The sequence below is a fragment of the Rhodnius prolixus genome, unplaced genomic scaffold (assembly GCF_049639745.1).
Source record: "Rhodnius prolixus isolate KJV_2025 unplaced genomic scaffold, Rpr scaffold_9, whole genome shotgun sequence".
NCBI lineage: Eukaryota > Metazoa > Arthropoda > Insecta > Hemiptera > Reduviidae > Rhodnius > Rhodnius prolixus.
In genome coordinates this window covers 18429610-18450124 of record NW_027411604.1, presented here as the reverse complement: position 1 = coordinate 18450124, position 20515 = coordinate 18429610, and the positions used below count along the sequence as shown (strand labels likewise).

At 35.0% G+C, this 20515-nt stretch overlaps 1 protein-coding gene and 1 long non-coding RNA gene across 5 annotated transcripts in view; one reads left to right on the top strand and one right to left on the bottom strand.

The window, feature by feature from the left end:
• spoon (A-kinase anchor protein spoonbill) overlaps positions 1 to 20515 on the top strand; it is a 191940-nt gene that overhangs the window by 41030 nt on the left and 130395 nt on the right. The window contains exon 1 of one of the 4 annotated variants that reach the window (XM_074127617.1): positions 5901 to 6230. The exons of the other annotated variants lie outside the window; for them this stretch is intronic. The gene's annotated coding sequence lies outside the window, so the exon portion shown is untranslated. Of the gene's footprint in view, positions 1 to 5900; positions 6231 to 20515 lie in introns of those variants that run through there. 4 annotated transcript variants of the gene reach the window in all.
• On the bottom strand, positions 1652 to 5660 carry LOC141453960 (uncharacterized). Its single transcript, XR_012458336.1, has 3 exons — positions 5201 to 5660; positions 3265 to 3373; positions 1652 to 3163 (listed from the first exon to the last, which is right to left on the bottom strand). It is a non-coding gene; the product is annotated as an uncharacterized lncRNA (long non-coding RNA).

Sequence of the window (20515 nt, the reverse complement as noted above, 5' to 3'; positions counted from 1 at the left end):
ACGGACTTTTCAAACGACCCTCGTACTTACTGGTTCACCCTGTATAATTCATACTAGGCTCAAAAAGCCTTACAGCTAGGCTTAGAGGGAGAGATAAAAAAAAATCAAAATTTAAAAGTAGTTTTATTTTTTTGTTATAAAATAATATGAATGTCTAAAAGATGATATTCTCCAGCGAAGGCCCATAAAATTTTGCTCTACTTTAAAAGTTGGTAATTTCATATTGAATTCTCCATTTCTAATAAACTATTAAATAATAATAATATTATAAATAAAGTGTCTCTCACTTTCATTGCCGTGCGATTAATTTCAAAATTTGAACTCCGTCTTTATGGAAACTCGAATATATATTTTGTTTAATGAGCTTTAAATCTAGCAGTTTGTGATGAAACATATATTCTCCAGTTTTACTCTGCTGGTTGACAACCTTATATATGTTTTATAAAAAAGACCATTACGTAATAAAATAACGTTGCACACAGTTACATTTACCATTAAATGGCATTCTTATCCACTCCTGTTTCCAAACAGTATCAAGTTAAATATTTGATCTACATAAAATTGAAACTTGTTAACTGTGAACCAGTTTTTTTTTTAAAAAAAAAAGCTTACAAAACGCCTGTTACTTATCATACTTTTTACTCTTTAAAATATTTTTATTAAAGAGAAAAAAAAAATATCGTACTTTCCCTTGTAATATATTTATTACAAGGGCATCTAGTTTTTTTGCTCTTTAAATATCAAATTGGTAAAGTTAAAAATCTCTCCTGTATCCTGCACAATCTTTGGACACCTTAAGAAAATGGAGGAAGGTTGATCTTCTGGGTGTTTGTTAAAACAAAAAAAAAGTCATCTAATTTTATTGGAAATTGGTTTTCTTCAAGGTCGTGAAAATTGCTTCAGTCAACTAGTTAGTAAACCAACTAGTTTTGAAGCTGTGGCGATTTTCGATCTTTTTCATCTGCAATATTTGCTGCTAACCTGTTATCTATCTGGATGTTTTTATCTCCTAGATATACGAGGGTCGTTTGAAAAGTCCGTGCAAAGTCAGAGAGATAGCACCACTGGCGCGTATCGAGGTTATGTTTAGTTAGTAGCATCTCTTGGAAGAACACACACCAAGTTTCAGCCAGATCGGTCTATTTCTTTGTGTTTGGCATTCGTTTGAATCGAGGAAGTCGAGTGATTTTCAAAAAATGGACGAAAAAGAATTTCGTGTGTTGATTAAACACTACTTTATGAAAGGCAAAACGCCTCAGGAGACTAAAGAGAAGCTTGATAAACATTATGGTGACTCTGCACCTTCGATTAGAACAGTTTATACGTGGTTTCAAAATTTTCGGAGTGGCCATATGGGCACAAGTGACGCTGAACGTTCTGGACGCCCTGTTGAGGTTACTACTCCAGAAATCATTGATAAAATCCATGATATGGTGATGGATGACAGAAGAGTGCTAGTGCTGTGGGCATCTCGAATGAACGGGTACATAATATTTTGCATCAACATTTGGACATGACAAAGCTATCCGCAAGATGGGTACCGCGATTGCTCACGCTTGACCAAAAACGAAATCGTGTGAAGTGTTGCAAGGACGGTTTGCAGCTGTTCCAGAAGAATCCGCAGGGCTTTAAGCGTCGTTTCGTCACTGTGGATCACCCTCGGACTACTATTTGTTCCCCAATATGAAGAAATGGCTGGCGGGAAAAAGATTTTATTCAAACGAGGAGGTGATTGCAGAAACGAATGGCTATTTTTCAGACTTGGACAAATCCTATTATTCGGAAGGGATCAACAAACTAGAGCAGCGTTGGACGAAGTGTATAAGCCTAAAAGGAGACTATGCTGAAAAATAAAAAAGGTTTACCCCAAAAAATTAAGTAGTTTTTATTTTTGCACGGACTTTTCAAACGACCCTCGTATATGAGGGGTGATCAATTAAAGATTCCCTCTGATCCACTTCTATTTATCTCAGGATGCTGAAACTGCTCATGTGTAATGATATGTCTGTAAAGGTCCCAGTGAAATGCTGAGCAGTCCTTTACTTTTGCTCACCAAAATGGTGGTTACATGTTGTACTTATGTTATCAGTTTGGTAAAAACAGGAAATTAAGCTTAATGAAACTAGTTGTAGGTTATTGTATGTTTTATACATAGGTAAATTGTTTAGAAACGTAACATTGAATTGTAATTTATACGAGGATAAAGGAGATACGTTTAAAACATGCCTGCAATGACGGGTTAAATCAACATATTATTGAGTACTGTGTAAGCTAACCATATTTACATATTTGTTCATATTGACACCTGATCTTGGTGATGCTTATTGTGTGATTAAAACCCCTCCAACTCATCGTGCAATATTATTGCTTACTTTTTTTGAAGTCTTGACGGTAACATTAAGTTAAGTTTAAGTTGTTAAGTCCGCAGTATACTTGATTTTAAGCTTCGTAGCAAGCTTGTTTTACAGTTTTCCTGTCCGGTATTCAAACCACCATACATCAGCAGAGATAGATGAATCGGTTTGGTGTAAACCTTTCGGTTTCACTTATCATCTTTCTGCCTAGCACAATACTTGCTGACTCTCCGGTGGAGGCTCCTGTCCTTCAGTCTTCTTTAACGGACCTTGTCCTCCTACAGTCCTGGTACGCTATTTTGGGCTAATCATAGACAAATAATTGAAAGTGCATACGCACGCCACACACTTAAAAGATAAGCCGTAACAAAACATGGCGAACTTTTGTACTGGCCAAACTTGGACGAAGATCTAAACCACCGACAGTACTAAAAAAGACTAATATAAAACTTGGTAATCAAACCTTCGTGGACCTATGGACTAGAAATTTGGGGCTCAACCGGACAGACAAACGTGCGGACAATAAAGACATTTCTATCTCCAATGCTACGATAAATGGTTGATGAATTGTTCTATGTCCTAAACCTGGCTATAAAACACTGATCTCGACATTCCTTTCGTACAGTCTATCGTATCTCCTACCATCCTTGTCGACTAAAGTGCCAGTAGCTCTTATAAATCTCCTTCGGGACTGACCAGCAAAAGGGATATCACTTATCTGGTGCTGCCAATTGATAGTTACCTTTCCCCTGCTTCTCAAGTCGTAACAGTTTCCACTTGTCCACTTATCTACTCCATCATGTCCTTATCTACAAAAGATTGTAAATAAATAATAAATAAATCGGATAAAAAATGTTGAAATTAACTGCATTGAATATTAATATTAATAAAAAATAAAATAGCTTTTCACCTAGCTGACCTTCGCCAGTAACGACCTTTCACAGACTGTTTCATGACCAGCAATCTAACTGGACGCGCGCCTCTGTTCCAGTCCAACCACCTCCACCTCTTGAGGTAACCTACATTTTTCATTGCTCACTGTTACTATCTCGCCTACACTGTTGGGAACCTTTTATTTTTAAATTGCGGTTGGTTTAACGATCATGTTCAAACATAATGTGATGTAATTATACTGGTTTCATTTTATTTCCTTTTTATTAAAACAAAGAAATCCATTCATTTTCTTTATTTGAAAGTTTTTTATTGTAATGAAAGAAAATCAAAGAGATTGGGAGAAGTTGGAGGAGATATGGGTGAGAGAAATGGCACATGTTCTCTTACCTGTTCCGCTGAGGGAGTATTGCCATCGAGTTAAATTTACTTGAAAAGTGAGCGCTAAATAGAATAGAAAAACTGAAAGCTCCATCTTGAAGAATTTCGGAATATTTATCACGTAATTCCACAATTGTTGATCAATTTCTTTGATAATTTTGAGCCTTGTTTCCATGATAAAATGCTAGAGAGCTATTATCTAATGGAAATAAGGCACGAGTTATTATTGTTATCTACGAGGGTCGTTTGAAAAGTCCGTGCAAAAATAAAAACTACATAATTTTTTGGGGTAAACCTTTTTTATTTTTCAACATAGTCTCCTTTTAGGCTTATACACTTCGTCCAACGCTGCTCTAGTTTGTTGATCCCTTCCGAATAATAGGATTTGTCCAAGTCTGAAAAATAGCCATTCGTTTCTGCAATCACCTCCTCGTTTGAATAAAATCTTTTTCCTGCCAGCCATTTCTTCATATTGGGGAACAAATAGTAGTCCGAGGGAGCCAAGTCTGGAGAATAGACGGGATGTGAAACGAGTTGGAACCCTGTTTCCATTAATTTTGCGACCACAACTGCTGAGGTGTGAGCTGGTGCGTTGTCGTGATGGAAAAGGACTTTTTTGTGGGCCAATCGCGGCACCCATCTTGCGGATAGCTTTGTCATGTCCAAATGTTGATGCAAAATATTATGTACCCGTTCATTCGAGATGCCCACAGCACTAGCAATCTCACGCACCTTCACTCTTCTGTCATCCATCACCAAATCATGGATTTTATCAATGATTTCTGGAGTAGTAACCTCAACAGGGCGTCCAGAACGTTCAGCGTCACTTGTGCCCATATGGCCACTCCGAAAATTTTGAAACCACGTATAAACTGTTCTAATCGAAGGTGCAGAGTCACCATAATGTTTATCAAGCTTCTCTTTAGTCTCCTGAGACGTTTTGCCTTTCATAAAGTAGTGTTTAATCAACACACGAAATTCTTTTTCGTCCATTTTTTGAAAATCACTCGACTTCCTCGATTCAAACGAATGCCAAACACAAAGAAATAGACCGATCTGGCTGAAACTTGGTGTGTGTTCTTCCAAGAGATGCTACTAACTAAACATAACCTCGATACGCGCCAGTAGTGCTATCTCTCTGACTTTGCACGGACTTTTCAAACGACCCTCGTACTTAGAATTACCGATGAAAAATGATTGCATCACTGATATTTAATTGGATAGTTTAATTTCCATTCTAATTAATGTTTTTAACCAATCGATACTTACTTTTTTAAGAAAGTATCGATTTTATGCGTTTTAATTAATTTTTTGAGTGATTAAAATATTCAGTTATCAAGCTGGATAGTATTAGCTAAACAGTATTGTCACGATAATTTAGTATGGTACTGCATTATCGTTGTATTGTGCACCAGATTGGTGCAAATTGATTGGCGGATGAGTTTTGGTGTAAATTATCGAGTAAAGCTGCTATGTAATCATGTAAAAGTTTAAAAGATTATTGCTAATTTCAAGTACACCTGGCACACCAACGTTTTAAGGTTAACGCTTACCATATAAAACATATTACTTACATAATTAGTAACTACAAGCTGCTGAAGATGAGCTGGTTCCTAGGTCGAAAGTTTGGTCACAATGGATTTGAATGAACCAAGTCAATAGGTCTTTTTCCTGGACATTCTTATGCACTCACTTGCAATTTAAATTAGTAATTGTTGTATTGTAATTGTAGTATTATCGATTGCAGTAATATCGAGTACAACTCGATTAACTCCATAAATCAAAGAAGTGGAAAAATGCGATGAAATAATGTAGTGTTTTTTTAAAAAAAATCCTGTATATAATATAAATTCTAATAAATTTACTGTTATCATTCAAGCGGCTGCTACTGAGTTTGAGTTGAATAATTGCAACGATTTACATTAGAGCACCGAGTTAATCAAAATGGCTTCTGAAATTATTCAATGGCCACACAATTTTCATTGTGTTAATTTTTATAATTTGGGAAATTTACAAAAAATATAAAAAGCTATGACTGAACCAAATGCTTTGGACACTTAAATTAAGATATTTCAAAAATCGATTAATCGATTTGTGCAGTGAACGGCTCCATGATTGTTATTCCAAAAGAAACACATGAGGTTGATATATATATAATTTAATCTCAAGTTAACATGTGTTTATTAAATTTGAATAATTATTTTATTTTACATATGTGAACAAAAAAAAAAAAAATTATATTTTATTTTCAATTAGTGTTTCTTACAAATATTCAGAGTTTTATTGATAGTTGATTTTATTGAATTTAAAGTTTGCGTGAAATTGAGGAAATTATCGATTTATTAAAAAAAATAATCATAAGTATAAATTCTCCTGAAATTAATTTAGATCGATATTATATATTATTTATTAGTTTAGTATAAAATGTTTTTTGTGATTATCGAAATGCTTTAATTAATCTTAATAAAAAGGAGAATATTTTTGATTTTGTCGTGTGTTCGCGGTAGACGAAGTCCAGAAGAGATAGTCGTGTGCTAAGTCAAATTTAACGTTCTGCAGATTTACTTTATTTACCTGTATAACAATCAAGAATCATTTAAAATGGTAAGTAAAATGTTATTTTCATTTATAAATATACTTTATATTATAAACAAAGAGAGAATGTTTGAATGTTAATACTCGTAATTAATATTAGGCTGTGCTTTATTTACAATTTTAGAGTATGTTTTTATCTTAAATTTCTATATAAAAGTATTGTATTGCACATTTTAAGAGAGAATGTGTGAATGTTAATACTCGTAATTAATATTAGGCTGCGCTTTATTTACAATTTTAGAGTATGTTTTTATCTTAAATTTCTATATAAAAGTATTGTATTGCACATTTTAAGAGAGAATGTGTGAATGTTAATACTCGTAATTAATATTAGGCTGTGCTTTATTTACAATTTTAGAGTATGTTTTTATCTTAAATTTCTATATAAAAGTATTGTATTGCACATTTTAAGAGAGAATGTGTGAATATTAATACTCGTAATTAATATTAGGCTGTGCTTTATTTACAATTTTAGAGTATGTTTTTATCTTAAATTTCTATATAAAAGTATTGTATTGCACATTTTAAGAGAGAATGTGTGAATGTTAATACTCGTAATTAATATTAGGCTGCGCTTTATTTACAATTTTAGAGTATGTTTTTATCTTAAATTTCTATATAAAAGTATTGTATTGCACATTTTAAGAGAGAATGTGTGAATGTTAATACTCGTAATTAATATTAGGCTGTGCTTTATTTACAATTTTAGAGTATGTTTTTATCTTAAATTTCTATATAAAAGTATTGTATTGCACATTTTAAGAGAGAATGTGTGAATGTTAATACTCGTAATTAATATTAGGCTGTGCTTTATTTACAATTTTAGAGTATGTTTTTATCTTAAATTTCTATATAAAAGTATTGTATTGCACATTTTAAGAGAGAATGTGTGAATGTTAATACTCGTAATTAATATTAGGCTGTGCTTTATTTACAATTTTAGAATATGTTTTTATCTTAAATGTCTATATAAAAATATTGTATTGCACATTTTAAGAGAGAATGTGTGAATATTAATACTCGTAATTAATATTAGGCTGTGCTTTATTTACAATTTTAGAATATACACTCAACAGCAAAAAAAACCGGACCTTAATATTTTTTATATTAAAAGCTGATTATCAGTAATGTGTTTGTTTTTGTGGGTAATCTGGTTATTACAGAGAAGGAAGGGTCTAAGTCCATTGAACTGATCCCTTCAGGATTAGTAGGGCATGAGATAAGACTCAGATGTGGCTTATTTGTCTTGAGGCTGCTTTACCTGACGGAACTCTTCTAAACTGTAAGCAGGTTTTCGCACCTTTAAAGATCTTTAATTTACTAACCGCGTCTTTCTGTCATTAATAGACGTGATTTTTTTTATTTTGGTCCAGAATAATGGTTCTTTCGAATGTAGACGTAGCCCGAGCTGATGCCTTGGCAAGAGATGGCCAGAGCGTCCGATCTATCGCAGAAACCCTTGGAGTAGCGAAGTCCGCCATTAATGATGCACTCCGACGTTTCCGGGAGACTGGCAGTTATGAACGGAGGGCTGGCAGTGGCCGACCAAGGGCCACAACTGAAGTTGACGATCGATTTATCACGCTCTCAGTATTGAGAGACCGCCATTTAACTGCTCCTGAGGTTCGGGACAGGCTGTTAGTGGCGCGAAATACGCGTGTTAGCTCGGACACAGTACGGCGGAGACTGAGGGAGCGTGGACTGGAAGCAAGGCGCCCCGCGACAGGGCCCCAACTCCTGGAAAGGCATGGTAGAGAAAGGCGATTATTTGCTGACCAGCATTTTCATTGGACTGTAGAGCAATGGGGAACAGTTTTATTCACAGATGAGTCTCGCATTGATCTATACCACTCAGACGATCGAGACAGAGTGTGGAGACGATCAAGGGAGCGATTTGCTCAATGTACTCTTCGCGAGTCACCACCTTTCGAAAGGAGATCAGTTATGGTTTGGGGTGGAATCAATTTCCACTCCCGTACTGAACTGATTTTCATTGTTAATGGGGGCTCTGACTGCTCGGAGGTACATTGAGGAAATGCTCCTAGAGGCTGTGATCCCGTTGGCTCCATTTATTGGTGACCAATTCATTTTGATGCAGGATAATGCTCGCCCACATACCGCCAGAATTGTTACCGAATACTTGGAGCAAGTGGGAATCACAGTTCTGGACTGGCCTGCACGAACTCCCGATATGAATCCCACAGAACATTTATGGGATAATTTAGGAAGGCGTGTTAGTCATCGTCATCCTCCTCCTAGTGACTTAAATCAGCTCCAAATTGCTCTTCGTGAAGAATGGGATGCTCTGCCGGTGGAGTACGTCCAAAATTTAATTTCTATGCCTGACAGGATTAGGGCCCTTCGCCGTAGACGAGGGAGAAATACCCGCTATTAGAAAAACATCCCTTGTCAGAAAACTGATGAAAATGAAGAATAAAGTTTAAAAAAAAATGTGTTAATTTCTCATTTTTTCTTTATTTTATAATTTTGTGTTAATAATTAATAAAAATTAGTCATTTGTGGCAGATTTTGTGTAAATAACTTATTAAAACTGTCCGGTAGGACAGTTGTATAAGGGTTGATCGTCAAAAACTGCACGAAAAAGCGTAACGTTGAAAAACACCCAACTTTGACAATTTTTTTCTCTTTTTCTATAAAAGATAAAATTCCCAAATTTTCTTTAAAATATAGGGCAAACCCTCCTTTATAGCTGTAATTTTTTTGCAACAACCCAGATCTAATAGGTTTTGAGAAAAAAGTTGCCGAAAATGAGCAAAAACTGCAATTTCAGAAATTGTTGTTGTTCTTCTTCTTGTTGTTGTTGTTGTTGTTGTTGTTGTTGTTGTTGTTGTTACCTTTTTTGTAAACTGCGTAGCGCCTAAACGCGTGAACCGATTTTCATGAATGAGGTGTCATTCGATTCACAATTTTATGTAGATGTGCCTTTTGGGGGTCTCGACGCTGTACATCGAATAGGAGAGGAGTTAGCCCCCTTTATGTAAGGCCCCCTCCAAAATTATTATTACTAATTACTCTGTAAATCTTAGCCCAATTTTGAAATAATTTGGTAGGATGATAGAGTTAGGGCTCCTCTACGTAACATTAAAGCGGCGATCAGCTCTTACACTTGTTAAGGGAAAGTATAGCAATCGTTTCAAATTATCGACACGTGAACCGATTGTCATGAATGAAGTGTCATTCGAATCGAAATTTTGTACAGATTTGCACTTTAAAAGTCTGAACGCTGTGCCTCATAAGGAGGGGAGTTTGCCCCACCCAAGTAAGGCCCTTTCTAAAACTATTATTACCAATATTTCTATAACGCTTAGTCCGATTTTGATAAAATTCAGCTCGAATAAGTTGTTAAAGCTCCTCTACTTGGCTGTGAAGGGCCATCAAGCTCTTGCACCTACTAAGAGGAAGTACTGCAATCGTTAAAATTATCAATGGGTGAACCTATTTACATTAATGAATTGTAAATCTTTGCCTTTTAGGGAGAAGTACTGTAATCGCAGTTTATTTTTCTTACTCCTCTTAAGAGGAAGTACTGAAATCGCAGTTTAATTTTGCTTTTTACGTACAAATACCTTCCTATTTTATTCAAAACGCTTTCTCAAAAAAATTGTTATTGAGGATGGCATCTATAATCATTCTTTAAAAAGATCTCTCCAATGGTAGTTACAGTTCCGACTTAACACCTTATCAGGTTATAATGATAGAATTGCTTATTCTAAATTTTAAAAAAAATCTGTGAAACAGATAAGTAACTTTGTAAAATAGACAAAAATGAAAATCTATCCAAAAGGTACAAAAATCTCTTTAACAAAAACTTACAGTTTAAAATGTTAAGTATAAGGGTTGATTAAACGCCAAAAGGTACACAAATCAGCTAGTACCCAACATTTCATTCATGCTTAGCTGATATAATTTAAGTAATTTTGCTGCATTAACTTTTTCTTCACATTTTTTTTAGAAATTATTAGATGTCACAGACCCTTATGCTGGCTAGATCATTCATAATATTATTTTGTTATAATTATGATAAAATGTATATTATATCTTCGTTTTTAAATAGGTACTTTATTTTAACTCCATTTCAAATTATTCTTTGGATTTATCTTTAATATGCCCTTTATTTTTAGTAGTCACATATACATTCATGTTAAAGTAGAGAAAAACAAAGTTAGAGTCGGCTACTGTTTAAATTTGAATCACGGATTTAACAGAATATTTCAGTCTTGAATTCGTCTTACCGAAATATTCGTGAGGACATATAACACACAGTTAATAACAAGTAGATTATTCAACAATTATTCATTTCTCAATAAATTGTAATTTAATTTAGTCTCCCTAATTTTACTTATAGTAAAATACTGGAATAATTAGCGGTCCTAAAAATATGCATATCTTATTTATTTTATATTACATATATTCAACATTGTGAGAAGAACAGCTACATTGAGAGTGTAATTGAAGAAAACTATATTATTTGCGATAAAGCCAGATTATTTATTACCTATTATTATAAACGTTTGACTACTTCATAAAATAACAATTACTTTAATCGAAGAATGAACTTAAACCGACGATTTAAAAAAATAAATAAAATAAAATAAACAAAATCATTGATGTATGTTGATATAAGCATTTTTTAAAAAAAGGTTTTGAATTTTTTAGCCTCATAATTTTTTTTTATTTTTTATAACGTTTTTCTTTTTCACCTGTAATTAATAGTTTGATTATTATAAATAACTAGATATTACAGTCAATCTACAGTGCTACTTGAACAAATATTTTGTAGATGAAAATGGCCAGCATAAGGGTCTGTGACATCTAATAATTTCTAAAAAAAATGTGAAGAAAAAGTTAATGCAGCAAAATTACTTAAATTATATCAGCTAAGCATGAATGAAATGTTGGGTACTAGCTGATTTGTGTACCTTTTGGCGTTTAATCAACCCTTATACTTAACATTTTAAACTGTAAGTTTTTGTTAAAGAGATAAATAAACCAATTCTTACCATAAATTAAAAAGATTAACGTATTTAACAAAATTATGACACCAAATCTGAGTGTCCGGTTTTTTTTGCTGTTGAGTGTATTTTTATCTTAAATTTCTATATAAAAATATTGTATTACACATTTTATGTTCTGCTATTAAATTTTATTTGTGATTGATTACTTCTTTTTTTTAAGAAAAAAATGTGAATTTAATCGCACTGTCATCGCATGCTGCAGGATGTTTTTCCTGTTATAGCCTGTAATAATATTTTAGTAATGTCTGGATTTAATATTTGATTTCCTGTTTTTAAAACATTGTTTTGCACTTTGTCCATAGTAATTCTCATTTCCTATCACCGGACATAATGCTAAATAATTTTAAAAGTGGATTTTTTTTGATGGTTTATTATTATAGCATTTCTACGTTGTTGAACCTGATCCTCCAACCGCCCTGGATTCTGCGTAGATTTACCTTGCTCACTGATTACGCGTTGTTTTACCTTTTTCATAATTACAATATTAATTGTAAAATTTCCTTAATTAAGGATTGGGAGCAGTTTCATAACATTAATTTATAAAGCCTCAGTAGCAGACCAAATTGCAATACAAATAATATTAAGTTGCACACTCACTGCAAGACTGATCTACTGACTATGCCTCACCATTTCACTGATATTGTTGATGGAATGATCAAAGAAACTGTAAACTGCTATTAGCAACCATAACCTCAGGGATTCTAAAGCTGCTAAAACTGTTCTTTGCATAAATTTATGGGACTGTCTTTGCTATTATTTATAAATAACTTCGCGGATTTCGTAAAAACATAGAATAGTAATCAGTAAGCAAAACATGATGCTAAAATATCAAGACCCAATCACTGGCAAGGCATTGTTTGTTGGAATTGGATGGCTCCGATAAAACTTAGCAAAATATGATTGAGTAAATAAACTATAGGCCACAATTTGGTGTTTACAATAATCGAACTAATTTTATCTTCCTTTGTTTGCTACTTTGTAGATTGTTGGAAATTCAATTAGCCTAACATTGTCATCATTGGTGAATCATTTGAGAAAAACAATGTGAATCTCTTGTAAACCAGAAAGCGCAGTTGGCCGCCATTATTAGATTATCGAAACACATGTTTAGGTGACACTATAAAGGCGAACAAGTGTTGACGATATTTATTTTTTACGGCGTATAAGCTAAACCGCTGCCACCCTGATCTAAATTTAAGGCGGCTTGGCAATGCCTTTTATCAAGGAAGATGTATGCCCCAATTAACCTTTCATGTTTAACGGTGGCATTCCAATTCTTTGGGGACGAAGGCTGACCTCTTTTTGACTTCATCTTTTATTTACCTATTTCTGTTTACAGTTATACTAAGCATTTAAAAACAAAAACACAGGAATGAAGGACTGTAAATTAGATGAATTTGACCGAAAGTGCATATTGCTAGGAAATAACCTGCAGAAAGATACAGGTGAACCAAAGGTCTCTTCACGGGCGAAGCTTTGAAGTAGTCACCGTCAATCAGTAGGGTGAATCCGCAAGAGTGGTATTGAGAATCTTCTAATTTGCAGAACAACCAAAAGGGGGATTCCAGTTGATTTCTTTCTCTAACTAAGCCTGTTAGATCTTGTCCAAAATTGTCGACTTACAAGTTTTGACCTGAAATATCCATGGCCACCTAAATCCAAAAACTTTTTTTTTAGAAAATGTTCTTCATGAGTGTCCCATTCTTTCTCTTTCTTGGTTGGCTGAATAGTACAGAAGGAAGTGCTTCCTTGGTAACAACTTGTACATGCTCTTCAGGAATCAGCACCCGCAACATTTAATTGATACATTTCAGCAGTAAGGTCCATTTAGATCTTAGAAACACCAGAGCAGTCAATACTCAATTCTACATTTCTCCATTCAGAACTGTTGCTTTTAAAAACTCATTCCTTATTCAATCCTCTTTATTCTGGGACTCTACCTCCATTTTTAATCAATAAAACTGGAATAGTAAAATTTAAAATTGAATTGGATAATTATTTAGTGCAACTACTCAAAGATGGCGCCAATTATTAAGTTCAGTAATCTTTATTAATTATTATTATTTCGTTTAATACTCAATAACCCAATAATTATTATTGTTACATAATTTGTAAATATTAGTTGGGTGAAATTTAGCATTATATTTGTGAAGTTAATGTATTGAATTTAGTCCAATAGCTTTATTTGTTTTATCTATTGTATTTTCTTCGTGATCCTTAAAGGAGTTTTTCCCCCAGGACAAAATAAAAGTTTTCTTTCTTTTTGTGACTGTGTGAGTGTGGATGACTCCAACGTAGTAACCTTTGTTTTTTGGCAAAGTCTTCGAAAAGAATTGTTCCTAATAGTAAATTTATATTTTCACTTTTCTGCCTTTTAAATTCAGAGCTGTTCTTTGAAGGAAATGCCACTATATTGCTGACCATTTAGATTTATCTTGGGTCATCCACCTGATGTTCTACTTTTCTACATTTTCCGTGATATTGTTACATTTTTTTTTTTTGCTTTTAATTGAGTAAATATGACGTACAATATGTCAGGAATGTTAGATTGGAGAAGGCGCCTGGTGTTGACCTCCATTAAAACTTAACGATACTGCTAATTGCGTAATAGAAGATTGATTGAAAGGCCATCTTCAGTCTTCTTGGAGGCATTGTGAAAGAGTATGATGGCTTGTTGGACTGGAGTTGGAGTGAGCTACTGTAAAGAATGAAAATTTTGTGGTAAAAGTTCCTGCTAAATATCGTCAAAAAGGATTTTTATATCCTTAAGGATTGTGATATTTAATACAAGGAAAATTAAATCAGCCTAACCATAACCCGAATAAAGTACGTGTCCTTCTCTGGGTAATCAGTTCTTGGACTTGTGCTCTTCCTAATATTACTTACATGCTTTAAAGAAATCCTGAGCGATTCCAACATTGACTAAGTGCATACTGGAATGCTGCTCCATTGTTGGCCCTAACGTAACTTTTGTCTTGTAGAAAAACGATTTTTTAGAGTGTTATAGTTTAAGAAGGACATTCTAGGGTGTCAAACTGGCGACCCCCGAGGTAATTTTTTTGTACCTCACTTTGTTCTGAAATAAAAAAAAAATAGAAAGAAATTGTTATGAAGGAAATAGCGCATAGGGAAAATCGAGGCAATGCCTCGTACTAGTGTTGTTCAAGAGCTGAGCTATAAGGCTATAAGGTTCGAGCCTTAAGCACTCGAGCTCTCAGGGTTCAGTGGGTGGTTCGTGTCAGTGCTCGAGCTAAAGCCTCACAGAGAGCTAGGTGAGCCTCCAAGGTTCGACTCAAAAGGATCGAGCTGTTTTTTTGTTTTTTATATGAAGCGTTTTATTTGTACTATTAATAAATTCACTTCTTTTTGCATTGAATTGAAAACGTTTATTTACAATTTAAAAACAGTTGTACAAATATATGTATGTTACAGAGGAGGTTTCAGGCTGTAGTGCCTATACATACTCTGCACAACAAAATGCATTTCTTAAAATAAAATCAACTTATAGCAGCTAATGAATTTTTCAACATATTTTTGTATAAATGAATACAATAATTTCTAAAATGTTTGTTGCTCATTGAAATTGATTACTCGTCATTCCTTAAGAATTTAAAAAAGGCTCGCACTTTATGAGCCTTCAACTCCAGGTTTATGAGCCTCCAATTTGAGCTTCACGGCTCGAGCTTCGAGGGCTATAAGGTTCGAGCTCTGAAGGCTCAAGCCGTAAAGGCTCGAGTCGAAGCTCGACTCGGTTGAGCCTTCAGCTCGGACCTCAGCTGAATAACACTACCTCGTACAAACAATTCCCTCCCTCGTTAACCCTTTAGCTACTGAAGACGAGTGTAAACGTGGCCCATTGCCTTACCTGAAGACCTGCAGGCGTGTATAAAACACGCTCACTCAGTTCTGGCGAAGTTTGGAAGCGATATGTCTGCCACTCCAAGTGGAATTCCAGAATGATTCGGGTTTTAAAAGACAAAAAAGAAGTAGGATTTCCCAAAATATATTCTTACGTTCTCAGTCATTGAATCCAGATATAGCAAAACTTGTACAAGGAAATCTCTGGCCAAGTTTTCGAGGTGAAAAAGAATAATTTTCTTTTTATAAATACAATTATAACAGTGTTTTAATTATTCTATCCACATTCCTGAATCCTCATTTCAGAATATAAATTTACACAAGATTTGTAAATGTGATGTGGCCTGCGTGAATCTTGCCTGTAGCACCAATTGGCCCATGTTTTAATTGAGTTTGAAGCCGCATAGCTTAAACGATAAGTCTCAAGCTAAACCTTGTCTCGAACGACTTCAAGAAACTGAAATTATTGTTCCTTGTCCATCCTTGATCGGTGCAGAATATTCCAGTCGAAACATGGTAGATGATTATGAATTACCAGAGCGATTCTAATAATATTATTACTAGCAGATTAGGATTTAGTCTCCGAATGTTTTTGTATAAACTATGAGGGTTCGTTTAACTAACGGAGTGCAACAATTTCGGGAAGAAATTTTCTTAGATTCTCGAGGAGAGCTGATTCTAAAATAGGGGCAGTTCTGTGTCAACCAAGAGGCACGAAGCACCATTCGAATCTCCACCAATAGGTGGAGATTAAAAGTAAAATAACAAAATACAAAACATTTAAGATTTTTTATAAGAGGCAAAACAAAAATCTTTTGATCGATGGTAGCGACCTCTAAATATTAATCGATTTTGCTCTATTTGGAACGAAACTTTTTGTTTTAAATGAACTTTGATTTTCCGCCCGGCGCTCTTTAAAATTTAAAAGTCAACATTTTTTGAAATACCCTAATGCACAAGAATATAAGGTCAAAAGTTTCTAAGGCAAAGTTAGGTCTTAGCATGTTAAAGAATAGGTTTATTAGAATTCCTGATGTATCTTTTTTTAAAAAAACAAAAACTTTAAACTATTTAATGCCGTTAGCAGATCTGTTGCTTGCTATGGAGCTCAAGTCTGGGGAGGTTTCACATCAAGGTAGAAGGTTGCAGTTAAATTAATGGTACCCAGTGGTATTTCGTCCGCTTCAACACTAGTAAATTCCAGACCTGTTAGAATTAATCCAGAACCTTCCTAGTCTCAGCCCAAGTGCCATCTTTAAAAAAAAACCGTACGTGTGGAAATCTCTAGGGTGGTTTTTCAAAATCAGTGATGCCACCCTTAACCCACTTCAGGGCTAAAAATATCCTCTCTTTGGGAGTATTTTTCCCCCCCAAAAAAAGTTGCTAGGCAATTTTTTTTTTATTATTATTATTTCTCAGACTTTGCTGCCCGTCATATGACGTTTGATCTTATAAATCGAGAGCTTTATTGAATGAATTCAAAAGAGAAACAAACTTATTGGTTGTTTTGACAAACAATTTTTATAGTTTGAATGAAACCAAGAAAATTCTTTAAAAAGAAAAACTGTTCACAGGAGATTATTACGAGGGTCGTTTGAAAAGTCCGTGCAAAAATAAAAACTACTTGATTTTTTGGGGTAAACCTTTTTTATTTTTCAACATAGTCTCCTTTTAGGCTTATACACTTCGTCCAACGCTGCTCTAGTTTGTTGATCCCTTCCGAATAATAGGATTTGTCCAAGTCTGAAAAATAGCCATTCGTTTCTGCAATCACCTTCTCGTTTGAATAAAATCTTTTTCCCGCCAGCCATTTCTTCATATTGGGGAACAAATAGTAGTCCGAGGGAGCCAAGTCTGGAGAATGGGGGGGATGTGAAACGGGTTGGAACCCTATTTCCATTAATTTTGCGACCACAACTGCTGAGGTGTGAGCTGGTGCGTTGTCGTGATGGAAAAGGACTTTTTTGTGTGCCAATCGTGGGCGTTTTTCTTGCAGCTCGGTTTTCAAACGGTCCAATAACGATGAATAATATACACCTGTAATAGTTTTACCCTTTTCCAGATAGTCGATGAGGATTATTCCTTGCGAATCCCAAAAAACAGTCGCCATAATCTTTCCGGCCGAAGGAACGGTCTTCGCCTTTTTTGGCGCAGATTCCCCCTTGGTAACCCATTGCTTAGATTGTTCTTGGGTCTCAGGAGTGTAGTGATGTATCCATGTTTCATCCATAGTGACGAAATGACGCTTAAAGTCCTGCGGATTCTTCTGGAACAGCTGCAAACCGTCCTTGCAACACTTCACACGATTTCGTTTTTGGTCAAGCGTGAGCAATCGCGGCACCCATCTTGCGGATAGCTTTGTCATGTCCAAATGTTGATGCAAAATATTATGTACCCGTTCATTCGAGATGCCCACAGCAATAGCAATCTCACGTACCTTCACTCTTCTGTCATACATCACCATATCATGGATTTTATCAATGATTTCTGGAGTAGTAACCTCAACAGGGCGTCCTGAACGTTCAGCGTCACTGGTGCCCATATGGCCACTCCGAAAATTTTGAAACCACTTATAAACTGTTCTAATCGAAGGTGCAGAGTCACCATAATGTTTATCAAGCTTCTCTTTAGTTTCCTGAGGCGTTTTGCCTTTCATAAAGTAGTGTTTAATCAACACACGAAATTCTTTTTCGTCCATTTTTTGAAAATCACTCGACTTCCTCGATTCAAACGAATGCCAAACACAAAGAAATAGACCGATCTGGCTGAAACTTGGTGTGTGTTCTTCCAAGAGATGCTACTAACTAAACATAACCTCGATACGCGCCAGTAGTGCTATCTCTCTGACTTTGCACGGACTTTTCAAACGACCCTCGTATTATTTTCGAAGTTTTTTTTTATTTCTTTTTATTTACACCTAAATCCCTCGCTGTTCCAAAGAATGCATAAACAACTCGAAATGTTTTCTCTTTTACTTTTATTACAAAAAAAATATACGTGATAATAAAGTTTTATTATTCTATTAAAGTAATTATTACTTTTAATTTTTATGTTCATTACGTGTTAGTTTGACAGTTCAGTTCAATGTCAGTGAAATGCGTTTCTATTTTACTTAAATTGGTAACATTGTGGGCACAATATTAGATTAGAGTTTTCAATAATTATACTGTTGGAAAAATTGTGTTTTTTTTAATGTGTATTTTCTTTTAGTTTAAACATCGCTTTTCATATGATCAAGGTGAACGTTAAATAAACATTCATTCATTTTTTTAATTATTTTTATTATTAGTTCTGTTTGCACAAAAAGGTTGGTATTACCACCAACTGTGCTGTGATACGTATAACAGAAACAAAAAATCAAATATTTAAGTATCAACGTCCTATTTTTGAACGTTTATTTTTCTATCTTTGATTTTTTTTTTTTTTTGAACATGCTCATTATATTTATTATTTATACCAAAATATACGAGTAGAGAGGATTTGGCGGTTCTGGCGCACCTAAAATACAAAATGGCGGCCATCCCCTCCCCTCCCACCCCCTACCCCCACCCCTACCCCCACCCCTCCTTATTGACCAATCATCGATTTCGACGAGGGTTTAAGCCACGCCCCCTACCCCCACCCCACCTTATTGACCAATCATCGAACTCGACGAGGGCTTTAGGCCACGCCCCTTCCCCCACTCCACCCTTTTAATCGACCAATCAGCGAATTCGATGACACCCCTTTTACCCCCACTCCTACCCCCACCCTTATTAATTGACCAATCAGCGAATTCGACGACACCTCATTACCCCCACCCTAGCCCTACTCCTATCACATGACACCTACCTTTACCCCCACCACCTCTAGGTCGTCGTATTCGTTGGCCTCTTAAGCTCCTCCTACAAGATGGCGGCTCTCCTAACAGCTGTAGTACACAAGATGGCCGACCTCGTACCAGCTGATGACCACAAGATGGCGGACCTCATACCTCCACCCCCCTCGCCCATTGATAGACAGGAGGGGATTTTTTTTTTTAATTATTTTTACTTACCTGGGATTCGATCCTACAACCTTCGTACTGATAGACACGTCATCTGCACCAGTCGGCCACAGTGGTAGTCTCGCTTACTCTAGTTTTGAATGTTCTCTTATGTTTTAACTTGGAATTATTTTTTAAAAAATCTAACCCCCCTCACCAAGAATTTTTTTTTTTTTTATTTAAATTACCCCCACTATCACAAAAATATTCAACTTAAATAAAAATGGATAACCTCACTTTAGGTAATAGAAAAAATTATTTACTTACCCCCTCCACCTGGCTGCTTCCGCTGCTGATGACGCGACCTACACTCACTGAAAACTAAACCCGAACTGACACTTGGACTGCGATACTAGCATTAACCCCCCACCACAAATACGTCACACTCTAACTAGCCAATAGAATTGCATCTTTTTTTCCAACTGATTGCCTCTCTGGACAGGTCTCTGTAGCAAGCCACCCCCTTTCCCTTCCACATCTTGTTAATTTATATATATGCCAACATAGCTGAACATGCTCCAACAAGTCTGGACATGTAGCCAGCTGTTTGAACAGGCAAGTAAAAATAATGATGACTCATACCATTGTCATATCCTCAACGAGCACAAACATGCTCCAACAAGTCTGGACATGTAGCCAGCTGCCTCTTTCGCTTTAACCGTTTTTTTTTTTTTTGTTATTATGAAGTTAAAAGTAAATTGAACTTTGAACTTTCATATATCTTATTATTATTTCCGTTTACCAACTATACAAACCTGTATGAACATGCTCCAACAAGTCTGGACATGTAGCCAGCTGCCTCATTCGCTTTAACCGTTTTTTTGTTATGTGTGATTACCTGAACATGCTCCAACAAGTCCGGACATGTAGCCAGCTGCCTCATTCGCTTTAACCGTTTTTTGTTATTATGAAGTTAAAAGTAAATTGAACTTTGAACTTATTAATAAAATATAAATAAGTTTTAATTAACTTTTCTTTATTTATAAGTGTATAAAGTAAAAATAAGAATGAACAAACATTAATTAAAACATTTTATTTTTATTTAACGGAAGTATACAAGTAAAATAATAACATTTATTTCACAGTATAAATTTTATTTAAATTCTATGTCATATCTTCCATTATTAAAGCCTTTGTACATTATTAACAGTTTTTTCTTTGATTGTTGGTAATCTTCCACCATTTCATCAGTTATCACTGCCGCAAATCTGCGTGGAAGGAAGATCCTCGTTGGGTAGTCCATTGTCGGGCCAATATAATGTAAATGGGCAACGATGGCATCTCCAAATTTAGTGTTGATTCTTTCGAATTGCTTCACTTCGTATGAGTATCCGGTTCTTAGATCTGATAATTTGCCAATGCCCACAGACCTTGTA